This window comes from Protopterus annectens, chromosome 14.part0 (genome assembly GCF_019279795.1).
Source record: "Protopterus annectens isolate FY-2018-M chromosome 14.part0, PAN1.0, whole genome shotgun sequence".
Taxonomy (NCBI): domain Eukaryota; kingdom Metazoa; phylum Chordata; order Ceratodontiformes; family Protopteridae; genus Protopterus; species Protopterus annectens.
Genome location: NC_056748.1, coordinates 82,471,248 through 82,492,785, shown reverse-complemented (window position 1 = coordinate 82,492,785; position 21,538 = coordinate 82,471,248). Strand labels below are relative to the sequence as shown.

The 21,538-nt window shown below is 39.2% G+C and overlaps 1 protein-coding gene across 32 annotated transcripts in view; it reads right to left on the bottom strand.

Annotated features, from left to right (window-relative positions):
• KCNMA1 (potassium calcium-activated channel subfamily M alpha 1) overlaps positions 1 to 21,538 on the bottom strand; it is a 4,085,072-nt gene that overhangs the window by 651,121 nt on the left and 3,412,413 nt on the right. The window lies entirely within an intron of this gene.

Genomic DNA, 21,538 nt, shown 5'->3' with positions numbered 1-21,538 from the left:
AGACGTTTAAAGGGCGGCAGTGATGACCCCAAATAGACTTTGGGGATCACTGAATCTTTCTCATGTGGAGTCTGGAAAAAGGTATCATTTTTATGCATGAAGCCCTATACCTCAGTGCTGTCAATAACTCTCTTGCAGAGATCAAGTATAGGGAAAGAAGAGACTGTAAGTAAGTAATCAGAAACTGCACCTTGTCCAGGGGAAGAAACATCATTAACAAGATAGTGTTGCGATGATTATTACTAAGAAAGAACAGATCTTGAGATGGAAGAAGGACAGACTTTTTACGTTCTTTGTGAAGTTTAGATGAAAAAAAAGGTCCATGGTGGACCTGAGTTCTAGGAGGAACTTGTTTCTTGAAAAAGCTTGGAGAAGATGATCATCTAGACAGGGATAGATACAAATACCCTGGAACGGAACCTTCAGAAGGCTATCACTGGGGCTAGGGATTTGATGAATACCCTTGGAGGTGTTGAAAGACCAAAGGGCAAAGCAGAAAACTGAAAGTGAAACTGTAAGCCACAAAATCTCAAGGTGTTTCTGTACTGTAGCTGAATCAAAATATGTGATATGCATCTTTGAGGTCCATAACAATAAAAAAGCTTGAGGAAGAATCATTGGAAGCAAAATTTGAAGGCGCAGCATTTTGAACTCCTGAACCCCCTGCAAAGGTGTTGAAGACTGGTAAATCCAAAAATGGTCTCCGAACACCATTCTTTCTCAGAACCAAAAAATGTATTGTATAAAAACCTTTTTTTCTTTTACTGGATGGGAATTGGTTCTATAGTTCACTGACAGAATAACTATTTTAGAATGGGAAAACATAGATGCTTTTGGTTTAGGAGCACTAGCAGAATACCCACGTGGGTTGGAGGTAAAAATCAAGTTAGTGTGTAACATTTCCCTATGATGTTGAGGATCCATTTGCTGGAGTTATCAGTGTCCATACAGGTAGGGGAGGGAGACGGGAGATGCCAAAGTGGATGGAGAAGAAGGGCTAACATAGACGGTCTTAAACTGTCTGATTTGACAGGAAATCCTTAGCTCCCTTAAAATTTGGAAAGAATTTGGTACTTTTTTAGATAAACTTTTTTCACCCTTTTGCTGAGATTTCTGATTGTCTTGAAAAAATGGTGCAGCCTTTGAAGGGCAAATTCTCTGGAATCTGGAATTTTGGCATAGGAGAAATAAATATCTGCTTAAAATCCTGTATAATTTTACCTCTTTTCTGCAGGTTCTTGAAGATTTCAACAGCTGCAAGGCCAAAGAAATTTTTTCCTGTCCAAAGGGGCATCTAAAACTAGATTTGACATCTTCTGGAAAGGATTGTAACCTTAATCAACAGTACCTCCTTAAAACTGACCCAATATCAATAGATCTAAAAGGTGCATCAGCAGCATCAGTGGCTTCATTAAGCAAAGGGAAAAAGGAAAGTACAGTTGTGAAAGTTCAACTTACCATAACAGCGGATGTTCGAATGATCACTGCTGCAGGAGCCTTAGCTATATGGGTTCTATCTTGCCTAAAATATAAAAGGCAGCTAGCTTAGACTGTCTAGCACCTCAAGCTGAGCTGACTAAAATACAAATTTGGATGCAAAGCCCTTCACAGCATTCCTAGCAGCAGAAAGAGTGAGGCTGAACCCTGAAAGGACAATGCAAGGAATAACAAAAAGTAAATGTCCACACCTTGGCATAAAAAAAATAAATAAATAACGGCCAAAAAACAAGTGGGGGGGGTAGAGGAAGGAGGAGGCTACTGCAGCAGCGGTCATGCGAACATCTACTGTAATGGTAAGTTCAACTTACACAACATTACTATGTTTATCATATTGATCACTGCTGCAGTAGCCTCAGCGCCATGGGTAGATTACCATAGATAACTACATTTGCAAGGTAGAAGTAGAAGGGCCCATGAGCCCCTGGAGAATGGTCCTAGCAAAGCCTGATCTGGACCTTGTGATAGAAACAAGCTTATAGTGCTTTGTAAAAGTATGTTCAAAGGACCAAGTAGAATATTCTAGAATATTGCTAGAATCCATCCTTTTCCAAAAAGCCTGAGATGAAGCCAAGACCCTGGTAGAGAGGGACTTAACCTTGCCTGAAATTGATTAGTTATGGCGAGTATAACAAAAGGTAATAGCCTTAGACAAACATTTGGAAATAGTCTGTTTTGACACAGGTTGTCCATTCCTCTTACATTCACAAGAAATAAACAATTGATCTAAAGATATGAGAGATTTACTTCTATCAAGATAGTACCCAAGTTCTCTGTGGAGATCTAAGATATGGAGTATCCTTTCCTCCCTCATTTTTAGATTCAGTAAACTAAACTGGGAGACACCATTTTAGGCATAAAAGAAAGATATGTTCTCAAAGAAACCATGTCCCTATGGCAAATGAGGTACGGTTAACTCACCATAAGAGCTTGCAACTCAGATATCCTTCTTGCAGAGGTCAAATCAATCAGTAAAACTGTTTTCTATGTTAAGAACCTCAAGTCACCCAGATTAACTGGTTCAAATGGTGCAAGTGTCAGCTTCTCTAGCACAAAATTAAGATCCCAAGGAGGGGTCACTGTTTTCCTGGTGGCTTGTTATGCAAAACTCCTTACAAGAACATTTCGACATCTGACTGGTTTGAAAGATGAGGATAGATAGGCAGACATGCTGAAATGGTTGATAAATGAACCTTGACAATGGAATAAGAAAGGGCATAGGATATTAACTCACACAAATCATGTAAATCCAGAGAACAACTAACCCTGAATGGGTGGTTATGTTGTTCACAACAGCTAGAAAACTTTTTCCATTTCCCAATATATGATTTTCTAATAGACAAGCGTTCTTGCCTCCATTAGTACCTGCTGCAGGTCCTCAGTAAAAAGGTGACTAAAAGGAATTAAGACCTTATCATCCAGGCAGGCAAGTGAAAATGATTGATGTCACACTGTTACAAACACCCCTGTTCTTACGTGAGTAGATCCAGTCTTTGGGGAAACTTTGGTAATTGCCTCATTTCCAAAAGAAGGTATAACACAGTAGCCTAGGCCATAATGCAGTCACCACAATCATCTAGGGGGATTCTTTCTGAATCTTCAGAAATACCCTGGATATTAGTGAAAAGGGTGGAAGAGCATACAGGAATATTCCTGTCCAAAGAAAAGAAAAGAAAAGGCATCTGTCTTCCAGACCTTCTTACACAGAGTTCTAGAACAGAATCTTGCCAATTGATTGTTTAAAAGAGGAGACAAAATGGTCTACTTGAGGAACTCCCCACAAATGGATCAAATGTAGGATGACCCCCTGATCTAGTTTCCATTTGAGAGAGTCTGCCCTGGTCTTGCTTAGCTTACCTGCAACAAAATTTTGCTCTGACTAAATGTAAGATGCTTGTACAGTGAGATTGTGGTGTGAAGCTATATCCCAAGCTAACATGACTAGTCTGCAAAGGGGTATGACCTGTTTTCCTCTTGGTTGTTGATGTACCGCATGATTGTGTATTGTCTGAAACCACTTTGAAGAGGTCCTGGAACCCAAAGATGGTTCAGAGAGTTGAGTGCCTCTGTTCTTGGGGTTCCACACCCCTACACTTATATCCCTCTTGAAACTGCTTTCCAAGCAAAGCCTCAAGGGTCTGTGGTGACTGACTGCTTTGGGGCAAGGAGGGAGAAAGGGAGACCTGGATTTAAGAAAATCTGCTGTCTACATTAAAAAAAATGTCTTTTCTAACAAACCACAACACTGGGATTTGAAAGGATGAAGGGTGTTAATGCTGGGACTAAAGAGATTTCAGATACCATTGTATCTTTCTCATATGGCATACCCCTTGTCAGGGGTATTATGAAAATCATACCTGCCATGAGACCCAAAATCTGGAGGTATTCCCTCACAGTCACCAAATTCTGAGTGTAAAACCTGACAAACAGATGTAAATAAGGATCTGTTTTTTTCTTGCGGAAGAAAGGATCTTTGAAATGAGGTGTCTAGTTGACATCCCAGGAACACAAGCTGATGGTAGTCAAGAAAGACTTTTGACTATTCTCTTGGAATCCCAGCTTGTGTAACAGATTTCTCACCCAAGATAGAGAGATACCTGACACTTTGAAAAAGACTCTGCAAAGATAAGCAAGTTATCGAAGTATGGAAAAAATAAGGATACCATGTAGCATGCAATGAGCTGTAAGTGGAGACAGACACTTTGTGAATACTCTTTGTGCAATATATAGTCCAAAGGTTAAGGTACAAAATTGATAATATTATCCAGACATACAAAACCTTAAGAAACATCTGAAGTCTAGATGAACAGGGATGTGACGATAAGCACTTTATAATTCTAGTGCTACCAGGAAATTGAAAGAGGTAGAAGAAGTAACAAGTGGTGAAGTGAAATCATTTTGAATTAGGACACAATCACAAACCATTTTAGGAGAGAAAGATCCAGAAACTCAGCTCCAAGCATATTCTTTCTTTCACACTAGAAGCATCCTTGAATAAAAATCCTTCCCCACCTAAGAAAGAGGAGTTGGTTCTATCAGTTCTTGAGACGGCATGTGATGAGGAACAGGTAGAAACAAAAGAATGTGAACTGGAGGATGAGGAATGACCTCCTGCCACCTTTAACCTTGAAGAATGATATTCAGAACCCATTTGTCTGAACCATTCTGTTGTCAAAGAGAAAAACACAGATTAAGACCTTCTGTAAGAAAAGGGGGCTAGAGTAGGAGTGAGTCACAAGGGCTCTTGAATAATCATTCAGACAAACTGGACTGGCCTTGGTTTTGGGAAGTAAAATATTTAGTTGTGGACCTCCTTTGCCATTCCTTCTTAAACATCTATTTACCTGAATTCTGTTAAACCTGTTTCTTCTTTTTTTGCCAAAAATGGAAGAGGAGACAGAAACTCCCTTGGACAATTTGTAATTGGAAAGATGAAAAATCTAAGAGATTCCCTAGATCAGCTTGCCTTTTCATCACACTTTTTTGATCACCTCTGTAACAGAGGGTCCAAATGCAAAATCTCTATCCAAGCAAGAATTTCAAATCTCATTTTAACATCATCTGGAAGGTTCTGAGAATGTAGCCATGCAAAACTCCTTAAAACAGTACCAGTGTCGATAGCCCTGGAAGAAGTATCAACATAGTCACACACACACTGAAACAATGAGTAGTGTCCTGTGCAAAAGGAAAAAAAGTTATTTAAAGCAGATTTTTCCTCAGAAGAAGAAACTCAGATAAAACATCTCTCATACTTTCACAAGTTGTCAGAACAAACTTTAATATATGAACCTGACAATTCAAAATTCTGAAAACCAAAGTGGCAGAAGTAAAACTTTTTTCCCAGATTTATTTATTTATTTATTTATTTATTGCAGTTTGATTACCAGGGAGGTCCACTGGGCTTGGGGCCCGTTTTCAGTGGAGGCCCGGGGAGAAAAGCTCCAACAGGAAACAGCAGTTTAAAAGTTAAAACAATTACACAAAATTACATAAAACACTATAAAAAATTACATACACATTCAGAGACAATTGCTTTGGAAATAACAGCTACAGAAAGTAAATCACAGCAATTTCAAATGTTACGGAGGAAAATACTGGCTAATGGAATATACGATTAGGAGATTGCTATTTAGTTATCTGAGGTGAGAATTTAGTAGAGGTAAAGGAAGGTAAAAGGGGTTAGCCTGGAGAGAGGTGGTTAGATAGTGTGGGAGGAATGGGCTGCAGAGAGCAATTGCATTTCCTGTTTCGATAGAGGTAAGAATGGAGGTGGTTTTTGAAGTTATTAAGGTTGGTACAGGATCTTAGAGTTGAGGGCAGGGCATTCCATTTTTTGGCTATAGTAAAGGATAAGAGTAGCTGACCTGCGGGGCGCTTTGGATTTTGAACTGTGATTAGGTTTTGGTGAGACGATCTAAGTGGTCTACGGGGGGGTATAAAGTTGTAGAATGTTAGAGAGAACAGGGCAGTTGGTAGGGTGGAACAGTAATTTGTGGGCTATTGTGATTTGGAGAAAGTCAAGGTGGTTGGGGAGTTCAAGCCAGTTTAGGGAGTGGAGGGAGGTGCAGTGATGTGAGGAGGATTTGGCATCGGTGGCAAATCTGGAGATTTTATTGTAGCATTGTTCCAGTTTGGAGGTAAGTGAGGAAGATAAGTTTGTGAGGAGGGGAGCACCATACAGAAGGGAGGGAGGGAGGAAGGAAGAGGCAAGGGTAAGTCTGGTGCGAGGAGAGAGGAAGTGGTTATTTCTGTACAGTAGGCCAAGTTTTATGTGTGTTTTTTTGATGTTTAGCTGGATATGGTTATGAAATTTTAGTTGGTCATCAATAGTAACGCCAAGAAGCTTGGTAGAGGGTACAGTTTCAATGTTGGAGTTGTTATGGCTGGTAATTTGAAATGAGTCCTTATCCAGAGAGAAAGATTTGGATGGAGAGAAGAGGAGGATCTTTGTTTTGTTTGCATTTAGGGCGAGATGATTTTGGAGCATCCAGTTTTCAGTGGTAGAGAAGGCACTCTGTGTTAGGGCTTTGAGTTCAGTTAGATTGGGGGCACAACAGATTAAAGTGGAATAGTTGGTGTATTGCACAATTTTGGTGTTAGGGATGGCTTTATGGAAGTCATTAATAAAGATGTTAAATACTAGTGGGCCGAGTATGGAGCCTTGGGGTACTCCTGTAGGGGTAGGAAGGAAGGAAGAGGTGGCTTGGCCCCATTTCACAGATTGGGACCTGTTTGAAAGGTAGCTGGAGAACCAAGAAAGAGATTTCTGACAGAGGTTGAGATTAGAGAGGTGGTTTAGAAGGTGTGAATGAGAGATGGTGTCAAAGGCTTTGGATAAATCTAGAAGAACAGAGGAGACTATATTACCGGAATCACATGCTGAGTTTATAGAATGCAGGAAAGAAAGAAGGGCGGTGGTAGTACTGTGTCCAGGGCGGAAGCCGTGTTGGGTAGGAGAGAGTAGTTGGTGTTTGGTAAGGAATGGCAAGAGCTGTAGGTGGATACATTTTTCAAGTATTTTGGAGATATGGGAGAGGATGGCTATGGGGTGGAAGTTGGAGACATTGTAATTTTTGCCACCTTTGTGGAGTGGCAGAATGAAGGCAGAGCGCCATAGTTTGGGTACGTAGGATTCAAGTAGAGACCTATTAATAAGGATAGAGACAGGTATGGCAATAGTGTCAGAAGATATTTTTAGGAAGGAGGATGGAATGCTGTCAGGGGCATTGGAACAAGGCTTTAGTTTGTGGAGAAGTTTCTTTATTATGTTGGTGAATACCGGTTTGAGTTCAAAAGAGGGGGCAGGAGATAAGTGAAGTGAATATTGAGCAGGGAGGGGGGAAGGGTTGTTGGTGAAAGTTTTGGTAAGTTCTGCGATAAAGGAGGAGAAAAATGAATTGAAAAGGGAGGCTATTTCAAGGTCATATTTGCTGGTGTCGGGGGAGGGGTTGTTTTTTGTACCTGGTTTAAAGAGGGAATTTATGGAGTTCCAGAATAGTTTGGGATTTCTTACATGGTTTTCTTGTAGTTTGGAATAGTAAGACTTTTTATCTTTAATTACTTGTTTTTTGACTAGGTTTCTCAACTGCTTATATTTAAGGAAGGTTTCTGGTTGTTTGAGTTTCATGTGGGCTTTTCAAGTTTTATCTCTTTGTCACATTAGCTTTTTTGTGTCATTTGTGAGCCAGGGGGTGCTATTTGTTTTTGACTCTTTTTGTTCTAATAGGGGCTTGGGAGTTAAGGACTGTTATGAATGTAGAACTGAATAAATCAATGGCTTCATCTAATGGTAGTGTTTTTAGGGGGTTCCAGTTGATTAGTTTTAGAGAGTCAGTGAAAGAAGTGGGGTTGAAGTTAGATAGGTTATGCATTTGAATGTAGTGGTGAGAGTGAGGGGAGGAGGGAGTTGCTCGAATAGCGAAAGCAGGGAAATGGTCTCCTAATGGGTCAGGAGTAATACCTGATTTTACAACTTTGTTAGGATGAGATACTAGGATCCAGTCAAGTATAGAGCCAGGGGGATTTGTTTTGTTGGGTCGAGTAATAGAGTTAGTAAGTTGGATGAATTTGAATAGGTTGATGGCTATTGTGGGATTGGAGTTATTTATTTTTCCCCAGTCAATATTTACATCACCCAAAATGAAGGTTTCTAGCTTAATATTGGAGGAAGTCCAAGGGAGGATGTCTTCCAGAGTATTAGTATTGTTACCAGGCGGGATATATAGGCAAATAATGCAGATGCTTTTATGGTGGTTTATTTTTAGTAAGCCAATTACAATTTCAGTGTTGTTGAAAGAAGGGATGGGGTTAGTGTAAGGAGTAATGGACAGGAGATTGGAGTAAATTAGAGTGATGCCACCACCTCTTTTATTTGGTCGGTAAGATCGGAGGCAATGAAATCCTGGAGGTAGGAATTCAGAGTCATTAATGTGGGGTTTTAGCCACGTTTCAGAGATAGCAGCTATGTCAGGAGAATTGTGATTGAGCCAGGCATGGAAGAGGGTTCATTTATTTTTTAAGCTTTGGGCGTTAATAGTGAGAAATTTGAGTTTTTTGTTAGAGGGTTTGTTGTTGGAGTGGGGGAGATTAGTGGGAGTAGAGTTAGGGCCAGGGTTGGGGTGAATATCGCCGGATAAATTAATGTAAGCGGGACGGGGGATGTGTTTTTAGGTTTGAATTTTGATGGAAGAGAGTAGTAAGGATTAGGTTTAAGTTTGAAGTTAATATTAGAGGTTGGGAAATGTTTTACTTTTAAGAGAAGGACAGGGTGGGAGTGAAATAAAGAAGCTGAGATGTTATGGTAGTGGGATGCAAGGAGGTGATGTGGAGTGAATGGGGAAGAGTGTAAATGGGAATTAGTGTAGGTGGAGATTTGATATAGGTATAATAGAAGGAAAGGGAAGAAAGAGAGGGGCATGACTTTGGAAGGAAGGGAGGGCATGGTAGTTGGAGTGTGGCTGGAGGTGATGGAGAAAGAAGGCGAAGAGGTAATAGGAGTCTGAGGGAGTGGTCAAGAGAGGAAAGAGGAGGAGGAAAGGGTGGGTTAAGGTGTATCTGGATTGGATGGAGTAGAGGGAGTGGTTGGAAGGGGGGAATAAATGTAGGAACACTGGGGGTGGGTGGGAATTGGAGGTAGGGTAGGGGAGCGGAGTGAGCCCATAGGGCGAATGGAGCGGGAAGAGCCAAGGAGGCAGAAGGCCCGAAAAACAATCAGTGACCTGAGGCAGGTGAAGGAGAACTACAGCAGGGGTGTAGGCATGTGTTTGAAAACTATTTTATTGTTTATACTAGGGGTTTTGAGTTTGGTTCATGAAATACACTCTAAAAGTAAGTATATAGGTGTGTGGAGGTAATATTATTGGTTCTATGGGGTAGGGCAGTGATACTTTTAAGCAGGTAAAGTTAGAGGAGCAGGGAGAAAGGATTATTGCAGTTCTTTAGTCTGGAGTATACTGCCACCTAGTGGGAAAAGGAGGGAGGTACACTCAGAGGAAAGGATGTTCCACAGATAAGCTGGGTTTATAGAGATTAGCTAGAGACAATTAGGGGAGAAGACTGAAAAACCAAGGAAGAGGGGGGCATGTGCAGGGACCAGTGGTAGGCTGCTTTCACACGCACCGAGGTAGAGTGCTGCTTAAGGTTAGGTAGTGTATATAAAAATAAACATGTGCAAGAGATTACATACACTGCATCTCCTTAGCAGGGGAGAAAGGGTCTCAGAAAAAATTCACTATAGTTCAAGCGGATTGTCCACGGTCTTCTTCTCTTTCGAGGAATCTCCTGTTTGTTCAGTGAAGAAGGGGGAAAGCAATCTGGGGAACAACTGAAAAAGGAGAATGAGAAAAATACTTTAGAATGAGGGTGTAAGGAAAATAGGAAGAAGGAGAGAGCAGGAAGAAGTAAAAGCAGAGTAGAGGATGGAATTATATAGAGTAGAGTGGGAGGAGGAAAGGAGGTAGGAAAGGGCAGAAGTGTAAACCGAGGAAGAGAGAAAAGGAAGCAGAGAAGTTGGCAAAGTGAAAGGTTGAAACAGTAATGCAGTAGAAGGTCCACGGGTTGTGATAAATTTCATGCAACAATTCAGCATGCAAACAATAGTTAGGGTAACAGAAGATTCAGGTACTAAAAAAGAAACAAATCAACACTTGCTTAAACAAAGTTCCCAAGTAGGAGAATTATCCAATGCAGTAGTAACAGCTAAACTCAGTTATTATATTCAGTTAAACACATGAAGATAGTCAGATTACGGCAGCTAAATGCAGTTATTATATTCAAGTGTAAACTAAAACAGGTTGAGGCAGAACTTTGGTAAATCTAAATTTAAATACCTATCAGCAAAACAAGGCCAAAATTGGTTTCAGGATAAATGGTTAAGGTATTGGAGGTAAAAAACCGTGTCAGCATGTAAAAGAGGCACTGTAGGCAGATTATTGCTAGAACATTGGTCGCTTAGATTCTAAAGCTAAGATAGAAACATCGGTCTTAAAATAAGGCAGGTGCAGGTTAAAATCAATAGTCGCTAGTGTTTTAAAGAGTAAAAGCACCTACAAAAGAGCAAAAGTACCTATCAATAATTTTCCCACCCTTATCAGAAAGAATGGGAATGGAACTGACTAAGTGCTTAGCAGCAGTGAAGTCAACTAAGTCTAAAGCTTCTGGGTCAGGGTTGGGAATAGTGTATAAAGCTTTAAAAGGCTGAGGAACTTTATACATCCTATCTGCCTTTTAGAAACAGCTGATTGCAGGCAGTAATACACATATCCTCTAAATTAGACAGAACAGGATAAATGGGTGTAGGAACTGGAAAATCCCTCGGTAACAACTCATAGTATTTTCTAAGGAACTGATAAATCTCAGTGTTCTCCCACTGAAAATACTGCTACATTTTAGCAATATTCTCAGACAAAGAGAAATATCCACAGGGAGAACACAAACTAAGCTGAGTCTGAATCAGATTTCTGAGAAAAAAAAGTCTGTATTAGTCCTTTTCAAGAGGTATCCCTCCTTCCTTTACCAGAAACTACTTTACAAGAAGGATCACTAGCCTGAATTAAACCCTGAGCCAGACCCAATTAACTACTCGTATCCAAAGAAGTGTGGGAAGGAGCAGATATGTGCTTGGTTTTCTGCTTCTTTTTGAGAAGAAAAATGGGGCCAGCCATGTTACTAATGGCAACAGCAGCAGCAGCTTCCCACGGGATGGGTGCAGCATTCCGATATAACAGGAAAACCTTTCCTGTTCTCTCCCCAGGATCAAAAAAGTGAATCTCTCTTGCCTGCTGAGGTGACCCAAAAAGCCACAGAAGATGTGGCTTACTCCCAGTCCATGGTGGCTTCAGGTTCTACACCACAGGGATCTGGGGAAAAAAGATAAGTGGTCTGGCAGAGGCAGATTGCTAGACTGCTGTGATGGCAAAGGCTGTGTGTGTGTGTGTATATATATATATATATATATATATATATATATATATATATATATATATATATATATATTTTTTTTTTTTTTTTTGGCTAAAAGAAGGACTGACCATGAGACCAGTAGTCTGTTCCGTGGCCAAGCCGAAATTATGCTTCTTTCCAAGGGAAGACAAGCAGTAAATGCCAGTAAACACTACCAGTCTACAAAAGTTATTTTTTGACAGAAAAACACAGTAAAAAGTACTTTAAAACACTATGCCAACCACACAAAAATAAAATAAACAGAATTTCTCCATAGAAAAAAGTTTCTGGTTACTTTACACCACTTTTAAATTGACAGGAAAAAACTAGCATTCCATTTAAAGTGTGTTACAGTCTTATGACAGTCCATTAAAGCACAACACTCCTAGCTTTAAAATAGTTTTCCTTATGAAGAAAGTGCCAAAATAGCAATGCAAATAAAAAAAGGACATTTTTCCCCAAGGAAAACTTACCTGCCAAGCAAATGAACAGCACAAGCCAAATAGTGATCCTCAAAAGCCTCAGAGGAGCGTACTCTTCAGTGGCAGTAAAGCTCTAAAGGGCTTTGCACCCAAGCTTGAGTTTTAGCTAGTTCAGCTTGAACTTCCTGACAGTTTGGGAGTGTGGAAGGTACTCCAAAGCTTTAGAAGCTGGCTTGCTTTTATAAGGGCATAACCCATATAGCTAAGGTTACTGTAGCAGTGATCAATATGATCAACATCATATTGGATATTGTATGTGTTTCTTAGGAGATGATTGTTACTTCACGTCAAGTTTTACCACCTTTGATGTGTAATGATCATGGTGTTATAATGGTAAAACTACTGCTAGATAATTCAGCCAAGCTGAAATCTAAACTAATGGACAGAAGATAACTAATAGATTACATGGAAGCAAAACAGTCATTATGTAAAACTAATTGGAGTGATGCATTCAGTGGCATTCACTGGAAAGATAGCAGAAGGGATGTAGTAAGTTTTAGAAGGGAGCTTGTTCAAATGCAAACAATCAAAAAACTGTTTAACATCAGGAAATAGACACACAAAGTCAAGTGGATATATTTACAAGAACATGATAATTAATTAAGATGAGAGATAACAAAAAATATTAGAAAACAAGGTTGAACTCTAACTTTAAAAACAAAATAAACAAACTGGACAAAAAATAAACAGAGTGAGACATGATCAGGAAAATTTTAAAGAAAATTTATATAAAGATATTTAGCATAACAGGAAACCATTCTACTGATACAGAAGATGTGACAGGAGTAAAATCATACAAATCAGTAAACTGTATATATTCTAAAATGTATTCTCAAATGTTGCAGACTGTAGACTCTGAACATGAACAGATGTAGGCAGCTCAGGTGCTATCCTCCCAGAACCAAGTCCTTCAGAAAAGTCTGTTAGCTATTTCTTTCTTATGATGGGACTCAGAAAGACAATCCGTGTCATTTACACTTTTCCAATTAATTGCCCTTCGTTTTTACTTTTTTCCTTATACCTACCATGATGAATCATTTCTAGGCAGTATTAAGATTCACTTTTTGTTGGCCTTGCATTCTTTGATGCCATATCAAAAAACGGTAGACTAGAAGATTTCTACAAACAGTTATCTTGCTTCTGTATATATTCCTACAATAGATTTTTTTTTATTTATATCAAGGACTGGCATTGCAAGGACCATTTTTCCAGGCGTTTCCTGGATCCATATTCCTCCTCCCAAGTTGAACAAGTTTTGGTATTCTACTCATAGGCTACTGCAGCAGCAGGAATGATGACCATAGTACAGCTATGTAAGTCACACTTATGCATAACAGTAGATGTGCAAGGTCCTCACTGCTGCTGTAGCTGCACACACACACAAACCATCCCCCTAAAGGTGTATTAGGAAACTCCTTTTTTTATATTGTTCAGAATGAACATGCTACTTCTTTCTCGTAGGCAAGAAAGTCCTGAAGATATTCCACTGAGATTGCTGATTTTCCCTCTACAGATGTGGCCAATCAGCAATCAGACTGGATAACAGGGAGGGATCCAGAGCTTTGGGAACCTGGCTGGTTGCTATGTCTTGGGCAATACACAACTTATAGGCTACTGCAGCTGGGTGAATGATGAATATCTACCTGTAATGTGATGTTCTATAATAATAAAATATCAGTAAATGGAAAATTGTGCTGTGATATAACTTATACAGACTTCAGCCTTTGACAGGGTCATACACAAAAACACTGATCTATAAATTAAAACAACTACATACTAGTGCAATTTTGATAAGCTGAATAGCTAACAAATATGGCATGGCAAGTATCGTACAGCAATTGGGCATTATGTAGGTTACAGTCAGGGTGTTCCACAGAGCTCTGTCCTAGCCCCACTTTTGTTTAGAGTGTATCTTTGAAATCCATCTTTTTCATCTAAGGAGTTCTACAGTTTAGGCAGAAAATGGTAAAATGATTAGATCTGATACAGATAGGGCATGTCTGCAAAATAACTTGACTAAATTGACCATTTGAGCACAGAGAATAATATGCAAATAAATACATAAAAAACTAATAATATGAGTTTGGGAGACAGACTGAAATGTGAATATCTAATACAGCACAACAGACACTGTGGATTCATTTAAGGACCTGGGTATATGGATTGATCCAACTTAAGAGTTTTTCTGATCATATCAACCAATTGGTTGATGATTGCTATAAAATTATTGGCTGTATAAAAATATTTTAAAGTCTAGGAAATCAGAAATGCTGATAGAGCATTTGGAGCAGAGAGTCCTTAGGCAACCTATGTAGGAGCTTATATAGGACTGAGAGATGTACTAATTGGTACTCTGAGAGCAGCCAATAGCTAGAACAGATTACCACATTATATTAAAACAAGCACTGGTTTAGATAATTTTACAAACAACTTGGACACTTATTATGGGGATAAATGTTTTGGTATATTGGCAGGCTAGCAGGGTATTACTTCCCAAGTATTAAATATTTGTATGTATGTATATATGCATGTATGTATATATGTACACATGCGTGTATGCATGTATGTAAATGAATGGGTAGCCTTTATCCCGCTGTCTCGTATTTAGCTAGTCCTTCTGATGTGATTCAAATACATTAACATTAATAGTGCACACTTGGTATCATGGTTCAGTCACTAAAACCAATAAATCAACTCACATGCAATGCCAAATTTGGTGCTGGAGACAAATGTCTCACTTCACAGTCTCATCTGCATTGGAGTTTGCAACAGCCTGGGTAATCCATTTCACAGCCTCTACACAGTCCTGAAATGACTTTGCAGAGTATCAAAACACTTCACTGTGGCCCAATTAGCAAATGAAAGACACTGAAACGTAGGCAATTTTCCGCCCTCACGTCATTCCATACAGCTGCATGAATATAGTTTCACAGATCTACTCCCACTCTACTACTGTCCTGCTGCTCAGCCATTCTATTTTCCTCCTTATAGGACTCCTTGACAGCACTATCACCATAAACAAGTTATTCCCAGCTGATATAACTGTGAGCGAATCACTAAAGAATGCAAACCACTTCCTTCTGCTTGCTCTAGCAACTTAGCAATCCTGATACTGGTGGCCTTTGGTCATTGTCCACTGCTTCTGCACATTCCCTGAGAGAAAAATTCTCCTTAATCAATTCGGACGTCAGTTGGATCAAGCTGCTACTATCTGACTCTGACATTGGAATTTTGGCCTCTATTTCTATATTCTGTGCCCCCTTTTTTATCAAAAGCATAAACTATTATTGAGTCCCTCTACTTTATAGATGAAGAAAGAGTCTGCAATGGTGGCTCACCTTGCCTACAGCTTCATTCTCCTGCTTAAGCACAGGCAGGAATTGAATAATTTATGTAATGTTGCTTAGATTACATGATATATAGCAATCTATGTGAAGCATAATGTTTGTTAATTGTAACTTGTTAATACAGTTTGGTTACTTTTATATAGATGTAAATGTACCTATGCCACAAGTAATAATTCAATAAAGGTGTTTAAAAAAAGTTTTCAGTGTCGCAATCAGCTTTTTTCAGATGCTCTTCGACACAGACGATTCAAATTTAAATAAGGAGTTACATACAGCCTGCAACCTTTTTTCAACATCAAAGAGGAATTAGTTTATTTATTTAAGCATATATGTATGTATTTATTAATTTAGAACTTAATTAACCGTTTAGATGAACTTGACCCAGGGCCTTCAGACCAAGTAATTTGGCAAATACAGTCATAAATGTAACACTTCCACAAAGTACACATTCCTGCTCAGTATACAAAATAGAACTGAAATACATACATAATACATAGCTGACATTACTACTCAGCATAACAAATATAATTAAATTAAATGCAATTCACAGTATTCAAAATAATTCTCTATGCATCCAATCATCGTAGCATCTTGTATGCATCATGGTAAACAATGAGGCATTTTAAACTTTTAAACATACTGAACACTGAAAAATACTGAGGGACTAAAATACAAAATGGAGAGTAGAACAATGCATGAAAATCAATACATGTAAGCAACAATGCTGCATCATCTATATTTGTACAATAGTTTTAGGTGTGGTTTCATTTATCCCTGGCATCAGACTTGATTAAGGCGAATTCTTCTCTCAGTATGCATATGCACTTGACAATGAGTAAAGGCCACAACAGTCAGGGTTGTTACATTAAAAGATCAAGCAGAAGGAAATGTATGCAATAAACACAACATACACTATCTTAGATCATCTGCAGATTGCAGATAAAGCCCTCTTATTAAGCTGTCCTGCCTTCCAAAAGGCCTTTGGTAGAAGTTCCTTCTCTGAGATAGGTCCAGCTTAATAAAAAGCAATCTCTAGTACTGAAGGTCATTGATATAATCAGGGATAAGAGAAGGTCAGTATCTACATAACAGCAAATTAAAAGTATGTGTGTTAAGTTATAGAGCTATCCTGGTTGTGACAGGCAACTAGTTTATGTTTTGTAATGTCACACACTGATGCTTCCTTGTATCCAACAAAGTAATGAAATAAATACTAAGCACTGTAGGAAGACTTGATAGTGGTTATGTATAGACCGTATTTTATTTATGTAATTTTTAATAACCAGATTAGTTAACCAGTCCAAGAACTCTTTTGAGCCATGAGCCGGGCCAAGAGGCAAAAGCAACACCAATAATAAAAATAATAAAAATACCATAATCACATGTTAGAGTTATTATGTACACTATATACATCAAGAAGGTTTTACATACACTATAAACAACAAAAATAAATAAGATGTTATGTATAATCAATGTATAATAAAAATAAGGAAATATGGATATAAAAGATTAATAAACATAAACATCAACAAAGCCTATGTACCGCAAGTATTCCATCCTAGGGATCAGTATATTGATTCCTATTACTTTTCTTGCTTCAAAAGTTAAGAGTTGTGAGTTTTGCTAAAAATCATGTTTTACAAATAAAAGTCACTAAGGGACACAGTATGTATGCCACCACCTCACAGATGTTACAATAGTGTCCCTGAATCTCCTGTTCCTTTGTGAACACTTAACAGAAGTATGCATCATATGTTTTCATGATTATCTCTGCCTACCTGGGAACTTTTACTATCCTTTCTTTTCTCTTTCTTTGCTGTCTTACGTATCTGTAAAATGATTTGTCTCCCTTCTACAATGAAACTGTTCACTTCTTCAGATTGAATTCTGCTTTTCTGACAGTCTTTATTGCTTCAGATAGTAAGTTCTTCCCAGTGGCAGATTATATTAACTAGGTAACTGTACTAGGCACAAATATCTTTTCACAGTTTGTGAACCTAAGACCCCTCATTGGGTAAGTGACTTGCTGTAATACACAAAATATGTATGATGATACATGCATACATACATATATACAAATATTTCAAGCACGGTTCATAAATGCCTTTCTAGCCTGGCAATAAACCAAAATAATTCTTCCCGTACGAATTGTGTGGCTGTTCTTAAAAATATGTAAACTAGTGCTTGCTTTAATGTAATTTGTTAGTCTGTTCCATGCATCAGTTGCTCTGTCAGAGAGCCAATTAGTAGACTTCTGAGTCCTACACAATCTTCAACATAGGATGTTTGACAATTCTCTTACTACTTTTTGATAACCACAAACATTCCCAATATCCTACATACCTGAATATGGTCTCCTTTTAAATATCTATATGAGATACTGTACAAGTTCTGATATTTCAGTCTTTCAGAATAATTTAAATTTTCACATCCATGGGTGCTCTTGGTATATTTTTGCTGTACTCTTTCCAGTTTACACATGCTTGTTTTCTTATAATATTTCTATATTGTAATCCCATATTCATGTTTGGGTCTAATGTAACTAATAAACAATGACTTCATCATTTCTGATTTCCTAGACTTTTATAATTTTTTTTTAATGCAACCTGTAGTTCTATAAAGTAAAGTTATGTACTCACAATAACTATGCATTTGTGTTGTCTGTTTTCATTCTTCCTCAACTGTTGGGTTTCAGATTCAACCTCGGATCCAACTCAGCTGCATTTACTAGATTCTCAGATTCAACTCATGAGCTTCTCCCTTTGCCCATAATGCTCTGGTCAACCTGCAATACCTCAGATCAAGTTTGCTGTTTTATAAGCCATAGGTAGAGCTAACATTAAGTTAAGAAAAATGTAAGGCCAGTACTAGAATACTAAGGCTCAAATCTGGAACACAGGTTGCACATTAACCATAAATTCACTCCAGGAGATAAATGGAAAAGGGAGTGGAGGGTGAGGAGTTGAGGAAGAATGAAATTGGACAACACAGACGTATAATTATGCTGAGTACATAAATTTAATACCTGATATTGTCCTTTTCATTCATTCCTCAACTATTGGGACAAAGTCCCAAGCTACATGAACCTTGGGTGGCCCTCATGGAAGGATATTCCGGAGTATTGCAGAACCAAAAGCAGCCGTATTTCTGTAAGTCAAACCCAATTTCTAATGAGAAATAAAGGTATGAGCATTAGACCAGGTTGCTGCACAAATGTCGTCAACATAAGTTCTAGACCAGGAAGTGGATGATGTAGCCATGGATCTGGTGGAGTGTGCTTTAGTGGGCCTGTGTAGGGACACACCTCATTGACTGTAAACAAAGGAAATGCAATAAGCCAGCCATTTAGCTAAGGTAATTTTAGAAACTGGTGAACCCAATTTGTTTAGGGAGAAAATTGCTCTGACTTTCTGAAACCTTTCATTCTATGGAGATAAAAACTGAGTTGTCTATATACATCCAAAAGATGAAGCATGTATTGATCTTTGTTAGCAAACCTGGAAAAGTAAACAGTTAACTTCATGGCTTGATTAATATTTGCTTCTGAGGCTACTTTAGGCAAGAAAGATGGATTGGTCCATAAGGTAACTCAGTCTTTGTAAAGATGAGATATGAAGATTTGGAAGAGACAGCATGGAGTTCGGAAACTCATCTCACAGATGTAATGGCCAGTTTTCAAGGATAAAAACTTTAGACCAGATTTAGCTGATGGTTCAAAGGGACACTGAGTTAAAACTTGCAGCACAACTGCCAAATCCCAGGGTGAGTGGGATGGGGTCCTTCACTGGGGGCCTAACCAAAGAAGTACCTTTAACAAAAGCTTTGCAAAATGTTGATGAAGCTAATGAAAAGGTATTTTTGCCTAAATGAAAATTAGATATTGCTGCCAATTGCACTTTGATAGTAGAGAAACTAGCTCCTTCTTGAAAAATAAATGCCAAAACCACTAGGACAGCAGAAGTAGGAGCAGGAAGGGATCCAATTCATTCTGGAAAGCTCAAACAGCAAATCTTATCCATTTACTTTCCTAGATCTTCCTGTTGGAGACCTTGTGAGAAGATAGTAGCATCTGTTAGAGTGGGGAGGAAATCTGGGGCTGTCTATCAGTGAAACTGACGAAATCAGGTGATCCATCCCAGAGGGATGAGAGAGAAGGTCTGGACCACAGGAAAGGGAACCACATTTGACAAGGCCAGAAGGGGAAATGAGGATAATTGTGCTCTTCAACCAAAGTGCCTTATGTAAGAATGTGGGAATTAGATGTACCAGGGATAAGTATAAAGGAGAACAGAGGGTCACATGTGGATTAGAACATCTCTTTTGTGACTTCCCTGGAGAGGGAATTGGGATAAAGAACCTGTTGCACTTGGTGTTGTGGAGAGATGCAAAGAGATTGCAGCAAGATTTACCCCATTGATGGGAAATCCTCATTGCACTAATTGAAAGACCACTCATGAGGCATCAGAATGGACCTGCTGAGTCTGTCCGCTAGCACTTTGGATTTTTCAAGTATGTGCATTGCCATAAGAAAGTGGATGGATGAGATCACCTTCTCCCACATTCTCCTTGCCTCTTGACAAAAGGGACAAGATTGGGTCTCCCCTGTTTGTTGATAAACAAAACCAGAGAAATGCTGCCAGCTTGAATCACAATCATCCCAACAGGAAGGGTGTCCTGGACGGCCTGTAATGCTAGGAGGAATGCTCTCATCTCTATGACATTGATGTGTGAATTGGTCTCCTCTGGGGAACACATGCTTTGCACCATCTGTCTGAAAAATGCCCCCACCCTAGCTGGGAGGCATCTGTGGTTACTGTAGCCACTGGAGGTGGAAGAACAAAAGGGCAGCCTTGAGAACCTTTGTCTGATTGAATCCACCAATGTAGGTGGTCTTTGCATACTCATATGAGTTTGATTGGTAAGGAAAAGAGATGGCGAAGAACTGACCACTAAACAGCTAGTGACCATTGAAAAATGTGCAAATAAAAACATGCCATAGTAACCAAGGTTATGGCTGCTCCCGCTGACCCTAAGGCCTGAAGAATAACTCTGGCTGTAGGAGAAGGGTGTGCAATAACTTCCTCCACTTGACACCTGATGATCTGAACTTGGTGTGCTGGAAGGGAAGCTATCTGACTGACTGTGTTCAACTGAACAACTATAAACTCCAGGCTCTGAACGGATTGAAGATGAGACTTGTAGATGTTGAATGAGATGCCAAGGGACTGACATAACTGGAGCAAGTAGTCCCTGTATTTCCCTAGACAATGCCTAGTTGGGGTGGTGAGGAGCCAGACATCCAGGTATGGAAACACTCAGTATCCCAGCAGTCTTAAGTGAGTTCCTACTACTGCCATACATTTGATAAACACCCTGGGGGCTGTGGTGAGACCAAAGGGCATGGCTCTGAACTAGTAGTGATTGGTCCCCAGCTGAAAGCCTAGAAACCATGGGGATCATCTGTTCATCTTGATGTGATAGTATGCATCCTGAAGATCGATGGAGGACATCCAATTGTCTTTGCATAAAAATGGCAGAATGGACTTAACTGTGACCATTCGGAACTTTGACTTCTCTACAAATTGATTCAGTTTGCTAAGGTCTGGAATTGGTCTCGGCTCCCTTTTTTTCTTTGGCATTAAAAAGAATTGTGAGTAAGTTCTGAATCCTTTCTGGTCTGGTGACACCTACTGGATGGCTCTTTTGTCTAGCAGTTTTAAATTTCTAGATCTGCTGCTTCCCTCTGTGTGGGGTGTCAGGGAGCCTCTTGCTTTTGTTTGCGTGAATTTGTGAAAATGGTATGAAATAAGCTCTGGATATAATTTTTTGCACCCAAGAATCTTTTGTACTGATGCCCAGGCATCTAGGTGAAGAGACAAGCACCCCCCTCCCCACTGCCTCCAGAGGTGGTTGGTTGGACAACCTTTCAGGAGTCTTGAAAGCCCTAGTTTTGCAGGGCTCCCCTGCTGCAAGCATGGTGTCTTCCATTAGAACTCCCCCCCCCCCTCTGTCTCTGGGGGAGAGATCCCCATAAGAATCTTGGAAATGACACTGAAACTTACAGAACCACATTTTTTACCTCTTATTGATTCCTGGAAAAGTATCGCTGAAGAGTAGAAAAGTGTACCTCTACACCAGACAAGGTTTTCCTTTTTCCATCCTGTTCACTCTGGGAAAGCATTTCTATAATAGTGTGGCCAAAAAAACTATGTTTCATCAAAAGGAGCATTTATGAATAAAGACTTGAACAGCTTCATAAAGTTGCACAAGCAC